The sequence below is a fragment of the Raphanus sativus genome, unplaced genomic scaffold (genome assembly GCF_000801105.2).
Source record: "Raphanus sativus cultivar WK10039 unplaced genomic scaffold, ASM80110v3 Scaffold2142, whole genome shotgun sequence".
Lineage (NCBI taxonomy): Eukaryota > Viridiplantae > Streptophyta > Magnoliopsida > Brassicales > Brassicaceae > Raphanus > Raphanus sativus.
Window position 1 is genome coordinate 1 of NW_026617451.1, and position 12,432 is coordinate 12,432.

The 12,432-nt window shown below is 37.6% G+C and overlaps 1 pseudogene; it reads right to left on the reverse strand.

Annotated features, from left to right (window-relative positions):
* Positions 1 to 3,550: 3,550 nt before the first annotated feature.
* On the reverse strand, positions 3,551 to 7,762 carry LOC108832551 (tricyclene synthase, chloroplastic-like; annotated as a pseudogene).
* Positions 7,763 to 12,432: the final 4,670 nt, after the last annotated feature.

The following is a 12,432-nucleotide window of genomic DNA, read 5'->3' on the forward strand; positions in this document are numbered from 1 at the left end:
CCATCAACAATGTATGAATTTGATGATAAATTCTTTCCTTCAGAGAATCCATCAGCATCTTAAACGCCACTCTCCCCCAAGGTATAATTCTCAATCTATCTAAATCCATCACGAGCCTTGCAAGACTAACCCGTATAGAGGTCAAGTACTTTCGCCCTTCAATGAATCCAGTGAAGATAGCAAGATATCCAAGCCGCATGGCGATATTCCCGACACCACCCTTCACTTCTACCTAATTCTACTATTATTGTTCAGTACTTGGCTCAGCATCGACACCAACACCCATCATCTCCCAGAAAGATGCCATCTCTTTCGTAACCTCACAACTTGGATTCTCCAGGTCCTCGATGTCTCGTAGTTCAGACCAGTGAGGCATTCAAACTCTATTAGTGAAACCTCAAGGTTGTGGGACCAACGAGACTCCAAAGCTCATACTTTTTCTTGATGTAAAGCTTGGAACTGAGAATATAATGAACCAGCCGTGAAGCCCAACCAAAATTCAGCTCCTTGAACTTGATGAACACTCCCAAATTGATTCCTTCAGCTCCTCATTCATCATCATGTAGAGCTAGCCCTTAGAGCACCATATACTTTGGTGTCATCAGTCTGATATGAAATGCTCTTGCTTGGATGGGGGGGGCTCTTGCCCTAATATATGTATCCTTCAGCGGGAGTTCTGGTAAATTTCATTTTCCGGTCTGCAAACAATTAAAAACATCATCTCAAAACACAAAACAAGCACACTATTCTAAATACAAATACTGGAAGACTGCATGTAAAGTGTTGTAGTGTAATACTGAAAAGAGTATTCAGACCACTTCCTGGAAGTCGTCTGAGTAGTCTTACACTCTGGAAGACTTCCAGGAAGTCGTCCAAGTACTCTTTTCAGTATTACACTACAAACTTTACATGCAAGACTTCCATGAAGTTTTCCAGAGTTGTAAACTACTCAGACGACTTCCACTATAAGTCGCCTGAGTAGTCTTACACTCTGGAAGACTTCCTGGAAGTCGTCTGAGTAGTCTTTACACTTCTGGAAGACTTCCTGGAAGTCGTCTGAGTACTCTTTTCAGTATTACACTTAACACTTTACATGCAAGACTTCCTAGAAGTCGTTGAGTAGTCTTACACTCTGGAAGACTTTCATGAAGTCTTCCAGTAGAACATTACTAAAACCGAACTCTTATAGATCTCAAAATCTAGTTAAGCATGCAGATATTTAAAAGATGGATGGATGACTTACGGTTGGATAAGAGATGGTCTCCAACGACACCAGCAGTTATATGATGGTTGACGGGAAAAGAAGAATCAAGACTACAATTTGTTTGATTTTTACCCCGCGGCTAAGCGCCTTAAGACAAGAGAAATAACTTACCGGCGGCGGAGTTCAACGAGACGTGGTTTCAGATCTGAAAAACAAAGAAGCGGTTGTCGGTTTTCAGATCTTCGTAGAGGAGAGATTACCAGCGGTGAGAACGAAGGAATCCGAGAAACACAGAAGAAATCTGAAGAAAGATAGCAATCGCTTTCGTTATCGCCCTTGGAAAGAAACGGCGCTAGGATTTCTAAAGTTGTGAAACAGTGAAAAAAGTATTTATATGTCGGTAAATGATCCGGTTAGGTTTTAAAAGTACATTGGTAAATTAGAGGTTCGGTTCGGGTCTAGACGACTTACAAGTTAGTCGTCTATACCCCAAACATAACCCCTAAACTTGATTAACTAACTAAACACTTCATAAAATTAAATTAAATTTTAAAAATGTTTACTATACAGAGAATAAACACATATAGGAAAAATATTTAATTTTTCAAAAAACATTCAAGTTTTCCAAAATCTAACCCTAAGATTACCTACAATACTACACATATGTTGCACACCATGACAACCAAAGAATATCATGATTAGCTACTTTCACTCATCTATGTTGAAAAGTATTCAATTTTATATATCTTAAATTTACATCACTTATAACTGTTTATAATCACATAAATTTAATTTTTCACACCTTATCAAAATATTTTTTTAAAAATTTACAAAATATTTCTAAGATCAACTCGTCAGACGACTATTTGAAAGTCGTCTGGACGACTAACTTGCAGCTTGGACGACTTCCAGCATCTCAGACGATTTACTGGGACTATATTCGTAAAAATGACATCTGTTTTTTTTGTTTGGTCACAAAATGATGATTGTAATTTTCACAAGGTTTTTAAAGTTAGTTTTGCATTTGATTCAAGTTTGGATATATGTTTGCATTTAAAATCATGTTTTTGAGTCATTTTTGGCGATTTTCCCAAATACTAATAGGGAGTAAGGGTTTTTAATATTTTCACTAGTTCTAAGAGTTATTCTAGTAATTAAAAAAGTTTATGAGTTATTCTAGTATTTCGTGTATAATGTGAGTCATTATATGTAATTTCTCTTTTACTAATTATACGCCTTTTTGAAAATGCGATTTACACATATTAGTAGAAATAGAAGTCAGATCTTTATAATTTCTCTACTAGCATCTGCGGAACTGTTTGATCCAAGGAATCTTTCCTTTTTCTAGTAAGACACAATGAATCTCAGCGGGAAGGTCGCGAAATTTTATCTTCTTTTTTAAACACCCGAATAGGGCGTACTGTGACGAGACCTCCGATTAGTCGGTGGAGAAACAGTGAGACCCAAAGTAGATTAGGTTTATCGCTAATTTATAAGTAAGTTTGGGCACAGATCGGATATCCAGATTTCTGAAGATATTGTGATTTGCTTCGTATATTAAAAATATCTAATTTTTCGATTTGCTTTTTAAACTTAATTAACAGTTATAATAATACAGAACTTAAGAAAAAATTATAATTGATATAAAATTTTTTTCTCTTCCTTTTATGTAATACTTTTATATAAGTAATAATGGTGATATAATTTTTCAAATCAAATGCTAGAATAATAACTATATAATTTTATATATTTAAAATTTTAAATATAATTAAGATATACATGTAGGTATATATTATCGGATCAGATCGGATATCCGCTTTCCAATATTTTAATATTTGTGATTTGTTTTCGATTTTAACGAATACTAATTTTGTTTTGTTTTGCTTCCAAAGTTTACAGATGTCTGGAATTTTGGATTGAATCGAATCGATTCAAAATTAACGAATAAAATGCTCAGCCTATCTATAAGAATGTTTGTGTGATCTTCATGTTATTACATGTCGTGTCTTGTGTTTGTCAAGAAATTGGTCCCTCACAAGTGGTATAAAAATCAAATAAAATAATTCCTTTACATAGTAATGGTCACATCGTATTAGTTGTGTTTTTGTCTAAACAACAAATTCGTAAGAAATTAGTTCTTAGTTCGATCTCTTACAATTGGCTTGATTATCCGAATTTCTTCGAACTCCTGATTGATGATTTGTTTTTTAGGGAAAGGCAACCTTTTTCAGAGTAAAAAGGTGACTTTTAATCAAACCTCAACCCCCCCCTCCCCCCCAAAAAAGAATCTTCTGAAGCACGAGGCAAATATTATTTCATCGGACTACATAATCAATGTTATACATGTCAATCTAGTGGAATGGAGTTAAAGAGTAAGGAGACGATACGATCAGTGATTTTGGCTTTCTCTGGAGAGCCATGGCCATCTCCATATTGATACATGCATTGCGACATACGTGCCAAATTCATTACCGCTTCACAAATTCTTGAGGGGATTACGGGAAGAGCGACTTTGCATTTTTTCGTAATTCATTTCGTCCCACATTTCGTTGATCATCTGCCGCACGTGCACACGTGCTTTAACTTCTGAGCTCCGGTATCGGTCATGTAACACTGGATCGATTTAGGGACATCTCCTCTTGCAATTCATCCTATACATAGATACACATATATATTCATAAAATATAAGAAGGCCATATATCAGTTTATTTCACATGTATTACATGCATATCTATTGTTTCAGTCATGGTTTCTGATAAAACGTGGGAAGAGACTATTTTTATAATATTGATGGTGGGACATTGTAAGCATAGTTTTAAAAGGTATTTTTTGACAAACCGGTTAAATTTTTATTGGTGGCTAGAAATAAAGCTGCTGATGCTCTAATGAAAAGTTTGGTGTAAGAACGGCGGTTCAATGAGAGTTTCAACTGGTGACAACCGCGCTCCTCCAGCTAAAATTAAATAAAGTGGAAGAAATTGGTTTACCGGCGAGGTTACAAGGTCGTTCGCTAGACGGAACACAGACGCAGAGCATCGAACGATTTTTTTGTTGGTGGTTCGGACAAAGTCTCCAGAACTTGAATAGAGAGTTGGTCGGAGAATACGCAGTAGAAGTGAACAAATATCGTTGGGGCTGCTATTGATTTCCAAGCATTTTGCATATACTCTTCCATATTTGGTTTGTGTCCTCTTTTGTACCATATTGCTTCTACTAAGTATGCATTGCATACATCTGCCACTAAAATGTAAGATAATTAAAAGGAGATTATCTTACAATATTTGCAAGAGTTTCCATGATTTTTGGAGACATGAATAATTTGTGAGAATGGTTTCTTTTTTCTAGGACATTTAGACAAATATGTGATAAAATAATATAACCTATACTTAGAAGAAAGTACAAGTATGTAGAAGTATATATGTGTACAATAATAATAAAGCATTAAGCATCGAATAGATATATAATTCTACCATTTAAAACTAGCTAAACTTTAAAATTTTAGAAAATATCTCACAAAAATGTTTTCTTAAAAAGAAATTGTTTTTAACAATATATATCAAGATATATATATATATAGTATATACTTACAGACTTTTTTGAGGAAAGGAATCACATTGATATTTTTTTTCCTGAGGATATCACATCCAATGCTATTGACTTCATTGTAAACAACGAGAAACACAACCTCATGTACTCGGGAGTTCATCAAGACGATTTTACATCCCAACTGCAACATATTTATATAGAGAAAATTAAATCAGTATCATGTTTACACATAATTTTATAAAAGCAACCAAAAACATTTATGTTAACTGCAAGTGTGAGAGTCTTTACTTTTCAAACGCGGTAGTGAAGAGTTGAAGTTCTTCAAGAGTGCCATAGATATCGTAGATGTCATCGATAGTTGTAAGAAGTGGCATTTATTTTTGCCATTATTCGTCGAACGTAACCAAATTGAGGCTCTTGGATTTGTCCAATAGTCCAAAAGTAGTTCTCCATATTCTATCCCTTGCAAAGTGAAGTTGACTAGCTAAACCTGTCTCCCTCCACCAGCTTCACACACATACATATCAAGAGGAACATATAAATAATATGAAATTATTCTACTTTTATATTATTCTACTTTTATCCCAGTATAGTTTGTGATGGTGTCGACCCAACACTTTTATTCAGATTCAAATGTATACGATAGAGTTTTACATACTCAATTGTGTTTTAAAAAGGCTGGAATACCTTGTTAAATTAAGTTTATGAATTTTTCATCTTAAAAATAATTAAGCTTGTATATAAATCTATGTATTATGTATTTATAATGTATTTTATTTATCTAGTGTGCTAAACAGGTGTAACACATGTAAAATTGTTATATGACTAGTCATTACCTGGAGACGTATTTGAGTTCTTCTTGGTGAACAGCTTGCACGATATTGAAATCGAGCTTGACGAGTTCAATTAAGACAGGGTTCTTGTTAGGTCTCTTCCCATATATATCTATTGTACCATCTAGTGGCTAGCCTTCTCATTCGCCAATAGTAGGGCATATCTAACGCTTGGACCACCATCTGTACGATGTGACATGATGCTAAATCTTTATTACCGTTAGTGTCAACAAAGTCTCTAAGTTGTTGCGCTGCAAAAAATCTGATGAATTTTTGCAGCTTAATATCCGATTTTGTTGAAAGATATGACGCCTCGTACAGAGATATCAGACCATTTATATCATCGCTCTCAAACCTCCCACAGTTCTCCATGAAAACATTAAATACATCTGTAATAAACAATTTCATTAGATATACTAACTCTACTGATTTAATTGAGAATTTTAGGTGATTTTTATTAGAATAATAAATTCACTGTTATTTAATATGAATTTTAAAGAATTCATTTAAAATCCACCGTTATTCAATTTGACATTTCATAAAGTACTCTAAAATCTATTGTTATTGAAAATATTTTTAAGTTCTAGAGTTTTAAGTTTTCAAGTGATCTTTGAGTGTTTAGATAGAGCTTTTTAGTTAAAAAAATAAACTCAAATCCTATAATTTTAAGTGATATTCTAAATTGGTTTAACAAAAATTACCGTAAACTCTCCAATTCATTGAAATCATCTAAAACTTCAACAGAAATCAATTACCTCAAATTTTAGATCGAATAATACTTTGGTTAAAGAAACAAAGATATATTACACATTGTATATATTTCTTTTGTTCCTGATCTTACCGGAAAATATAGATTAACGCGAGCCGCGCACACACATATATGTATGGACGTGCAACTGGATTAAAATATTTTGCAATGGAATGATGTAAAATGCTTGATTCCATTAATCTCACAGATTTGTTTTACCATTTGCTATGAATGAAATGAAATGTTCAGTTCCCTAACTCCAAAAATAGTTAGATAAAATACAAATAAAACTATTCCATAAATAAATTTGTTCATGAGTGAATGAAATGAATTTCATTCTATTTTTATTGTATTTCATTCCTATTATTCTATTTATTTTTGTTCCATAGTTTCATATTAATTTACCAGTTACGGCCTATATATATATATATATAAAAGACCATATATTATTGAATTTTAAACTTTACATCAAAACTTTTTTTTAAATTGATAAAAGAAACCTTGAAACCTCTAATAAAACGAAAGGAATGGAAACGAAATATTTACCTTCTGAAACATTGAAACCATGTTGTCTGAGTAGTCGGAATTCCAGAGCTGTGGCATATAGATCTTTTTCCATTGTAATACTCAGTGAAGTTTCTTCTATCTTTTTGATAAGAAATTGTTAATATATTGTCAATTTCCCGTTCAAAATGGTAAGAAACCCCTAGTTTTTGTAAATCGTCAATTAGCTTCAATTGCTCGGTGTGAGTTGTACTCTCATCATTGAGCATCTTTCTCACATTTTCTTTCAACAAATCTCTCTCGCGCACACTTTTTATTATTCTGAAACCAGTGGACATTGTACATGAACATAGTTATGAACATTTTAATTAAAAAAAACATAGTTATGAACATATTCGACAGCTTCTAGAACTTTATATATATAGGGAATACTTATGTACCGTATATTTATTCTCGACAGAGAGGAGATTGTGATGGTTCCAAAGAGAAGGCTGGTACTTTGCGGAACGACGAGGAACAACTGGAGACTCACCACCCGGTGTCGTTTTAGCTAGTATGGTGCATGTGAATGACTGAGGACGTTGGATAGTCTTCACAAGAAAATTACTATAGATAAGAGGTGAACCCATCTGCAGTAGACTGGCCATAGAAGAAAGTATTACTTTAGGTATCTGATAGTAGATGCCTCTATACATAGTGCCTTATTGTGATTTGAAAACATGAATTGCGTCCACTCATTAGGATCACGTGTCTTTGAGTACTTTTTTTTTTTTTTCAGGAACTAGATATGATATGTCGACACCAATACCACCAAAAGTTTCAAATCCCAAACTGAAAAAGTACAGAAAATAAATTATTATCAGTAACATAAATAAAATATCTTATGGCATTTATGAAGGAAAACAGTATGAACTGGGAGCTTCCAAGCCTGAAATCTCTGCATATTTCACAACAGCATAGCAAGGGGTTAAGATGTGAGTCCCAAACTTCCAACAAGAAAGATGTAAGAAAACATGAAAACATGAATTGCGTCTATATAATAATTTTGTGAAGGGCGTGTCAGGAGGGACCACAAATAGGAAAATATAAGAGAAATTAGCTAAAAATCTGTTTCTCTTCTTCTTCTTCTTCTTTTTTTTTTTGCGGCTGATCTGGTCTGAGAAACCAAACCGAAATAGAATAACCAATGTAGTACAGATCACTATGAAAGGATCGAGCTATCTTAGCTAAATGATAAGACGATACATTTTCAAAACGCGGGATAAAAACAATTGGAAATCTTGTAGCCAATTCTTTAATTTTTGCAGCTCCTCTAACTCAGTGGAGAAGATAGGCCATGTTCCGAGGTTTTGAATCATCGAGACTAAGTCTTTACAATCAGTGCCAACATTCTGACATGACAATAGCTTAATCATGCATTCCATTGCCCATAGTAAGGTCTCAAGCTCAGAATGGAGAGGTGAGATTCTTCGTTGCTGGTTTCTTACTCCAGTAGCTGAGTTATTCCTCCTGAGGTTTTCCATTTCCATCCATATCCACTATAAAGTACATCCTGCGTCCATGAACCATCTATGTAGCATCTCTCGGCATTTGGTATCAGTTCAGGGGCTACACTATGTGTAGGATCTTCTTGTTTCTTGTTTGCTTCGAACCAAGCATGACATTCTGACTCAGCATGTCAGACAGTTTCCAAAGGGTCCCTGTCTATTCCCTTGAATAGTTTATCATTCTGCGCTTTCTAGATATACCACATAATCCATGGATATGGGTCTGAGTCCATCTTAAGGTCATCTAGCTCGTTTTTCCTCCAAAAGATAGTCAATGTTTGTGTAATGACTCGCGCTAGGGGAAAAACTGATGGTGGAGTTGGAGTTGCTGCATGTGCCCATGTCTGTAGAGCTGGTGATGTAGTCTACATCACTTTTCTTATTAGTTTTGGTTTTTGTTTGTATTTTCTTTTTACGATAGGACTTTAGTTTCCTTTTATTGTGTTAACGATAAGGATGGTTTTATCCTTTATCAATAAGGCTCTGTGTTTGCTTTTGTTATATATAGTCGATAGCCAAGTATTATAAGGCACGACTTATTTGATTTAGTAAACATAGCTTTTTGTAAACTCTAAACCTTTTTCTCGGATAGAGCTTCGACTCTCAACGATCTAAAGAAGGCAATTATTCTAGGTGTTCTCTAATCAATAGAATACTTGCATTATCCGTAAGTTGCGCTACACCAGTTGGTATCAGAGACTTTTGGTTTTTTATTTCTTAATCAAGACCGGTGATCTTTGTTACTTCCGCTTTATCTTCTCCGATTCATCATGCCTCCACGAAGACAAGTCCCCGACGACCAACAAGAAGAACTTCGCACGCCCTGGAAACTTTTACCGCCAACGTCCAGGAGACTCTTGTGGAAGCCGTAGAAGTAGCCCTTACAACGGTCCTGCAACGTCAGCAAAATGCACATCAACAACAACCACAAGGTCACGCACACAACCATCAGCAACACGAGGACAGTTCTGATGAAGACCTGGCCAAAAATTTATTTGCAAACCCTCGACACCTCCGTAACCAGTTCAACGTCGCTGCTCATGCTGAGCATCAACTCAATAGACGAGAAAATCAGCCTGATGATAGACGATCGGATTCTGGGTTCTGATTTGAGATTCCTGAGTTCTCTGGAAACCTTAGTACCGAGGAATTCTTGGATTGGTTGAGTTTCGTCGAAGAGATTTTAGAATATAAGAGAATTCCAGAGGATTAATGTCTTCTGTTGATCGCATCACGCTTTAAGAACAGAGCCATGGCGTGGTGGCAGCAAATTAAAGAGTCTCGACGACGAACGGGTAAACAACGTATCAATACATGGGAACGTTTGAAGAAGCATATGCGTCGAGTTTTCTCCCGTACAACTATGAGCACACACTTTAAAACAAACTACAATCCTTGCTCAAAGGTGCCAGAACCGTAGATGAAGACGCGACTGATTTATTCAATATGGTGGCGCGCATAAACACTTATTGAGACAGAGGATCAACTTATCGCCCGTTTCATAGGGGGTCTTCGCTATCAGATTCAAATAGCAATGCAACAATTCAACCCACTTACCATTTCTGAAGCTCACTAACTGATATCTTGCATATTTGCATTGTTTTTACCCATTCATTCATGTGCATTTTTATCATTTATACTAGAATTTTAGCATGTTTAGGTTGTATTTTGCATACATGAGTCCTTATTAGGTGTTGGAGTGTGCCATGGAGTGATTTGAGATGTTTGGGAGCATTGTGATCCAAAAGGAGGTGAAAGATGAGCATGGATGGAGCCCTTAGAGGAATCTTATGTTGCTAATATTTTGTGGAGACATAGAAAATTGAGTTAGCTTTCTAATGGAAGTGGTTTCAAGTCATTTGGAGATTGTAATGAAGGAGTTATGACCAATTTACTAGAGACATATCCATCCGGAGCGACCCAGTTGGTCGCTGTGACTTCATTCTCCTGGAGCGACCTCGGCGCAGCGACTCACCCAGCCCGCTCGTCTTCTTCGACCAACCCGCAGCGACGTCTTGGAGCGACCCTGCCTGGTCACTCCACGTCCGTTTCAGCTCGAAGTTAAACACTAATCATGGACTTTCTAAACCTAAGTTTAAGTACCTTTTGTAAGCCATTGGGGGCTTGATTATCTTGAGGATCTTTTATCTTTGAAAACACAAAAACCTCTTGAAAAAGTTCATCTTTTTTTATCATTTCATTGTTATGTTCTTGTGTTCTTGTTGATTTCTTATCTATTATCTCTCTACATGATTAATCTGAAATCCAATATGGGTTTAAAGAGGAATCATAGGGATTAGTGAGTAATCACCTTTTGGATTCATGGGTTAGGGTTATTAAGGGTGATTAGGCTAGTTCTAGGATGTTTTAGGTGTAGATCATATTTGTTCCTTGCTAGTAGAGTGATCTAATGCATCTTTTGAGTAGGTGTTGGGGTCAAAATCGGTCAAGACGAAATCGATGTCCGAAAATCTCGGAAAACATGAAAAATATTAGAGCAACCTCGAGAGACTATTTGTTAATCGAGAAACCTCGGGAAAATATTAAGTTAAAGATTAAATCATCTCGAGATCAACTGCTAGAAACCATTTTCTACACAAGGAAAGACCTACGGAAAACTAAAAACGCAAAAAACACGCACACGCCGAAGGAACCGAGCAGACAACTCCGGACGTGGCCGTGGCCGCCGGGCGGCTAGCCCCGTGCTGGCCGTGGCCGCCGGCGGCTAGCGCCCGTAACGGTCGTGGCCGCCGGGCGGCTAGCCCCGTGCTGGCCGTGGCCGCCGGCGGCTAGCGCCCGTAACGGTCATGGCCGCCGGGCGGCTAGCCCCGTGCTGGCCGTGGCCGCCGGCGGCTAGCGCCCGTGCTGGCCGTGGCCGCCGGGCGCTAGCCCCGTGCTGGCCGTGGCCGCCGGCGGCTAGCGCCCGTGCTGGCCTTGGTCGCCGGGCGGCTAGCCCCGTGCTGGCTCGGGACATCGGACGGCTAGTCTTCGTGCATAAGTTCTAGGCCTCCGGGTCGCCAGAAATCCGTGTTTTGCGACTTTCCGAGATCCCGCAAACAAAACTCCTTTTCCTGCTCCAAGATTCCAAAGAACCCGTAAGACGTCAACGGACAGGAAGACTTCGTATAAAACGGTGATGGTTATCTTAGAACACCATGTGCCTCAGCAATGGACCGAAGATCTTCCGAAAGACTCGACATCCAAGTAGGAGCATTCTTTCAAAGAAAACCGTAGAAAACAGCGGAAGATCGGAAGACGGCCGGAAGGGACCAAACCCGATCGAACAACCCGTTTACGATTTTCTAAAAAGATAGATACGACGGTTTACAATTATCTTCGCATGACAGGATAAATGTTAAACTTCTGAAAAGATAGATGTCAACTTTCCGAAAAGATAAATGTCAACTTTCCCGATAAACGCGAAAGCCGACGAAAATGGAAAAAGTCCAGCCCGCGGCGGACTCAGTCCATCAGGAATAGACCGTCATATGGGAGTATATAAGCAAAGCTAGGAGCAGAGGAAGGGGGACCGAAATCAGAGAGAAAACCACTCCAGAGCAACTTAGAACTTAGGCGCTTATTTCCTTTTTAGCGAGCTGCGACTCGACTAGGTTAGATCTTGGTTTTGAGACTAGCGACGATCGACAGCTTTTGTGGCTGAGATCTCGACCTGTTGTCCAAACGCTCTCTCCGCAGATTCGGAAATAAGATTCTTTCTTTTTGCTCTCTTTATTTTACGCATTTATTCCCAAACTAGACTTGCATTAACTTTGTTGTGCGTGGCCCAGCAGATAGCCGGGATCCTCGGGGGAAACTAGGTCAACTTAGTTTTCCTACGTTTTAACTTCATGGAAAGAAGAGATGAAAATCCTGGCGCAAAAGCATGGACCGCCGAAGGCATCCGGCAAGAAGAAAACCTCTCGTAACGACAGGAACGTCCATCACGAAGGGGAAGACGTCCAAGGCGAGCATAACTACGCCGTCAATTCCGAACAAGGAAGGACCGCCGGAAACACTTGGACGCGGAACTCGTACAAGGACAATTCCAGC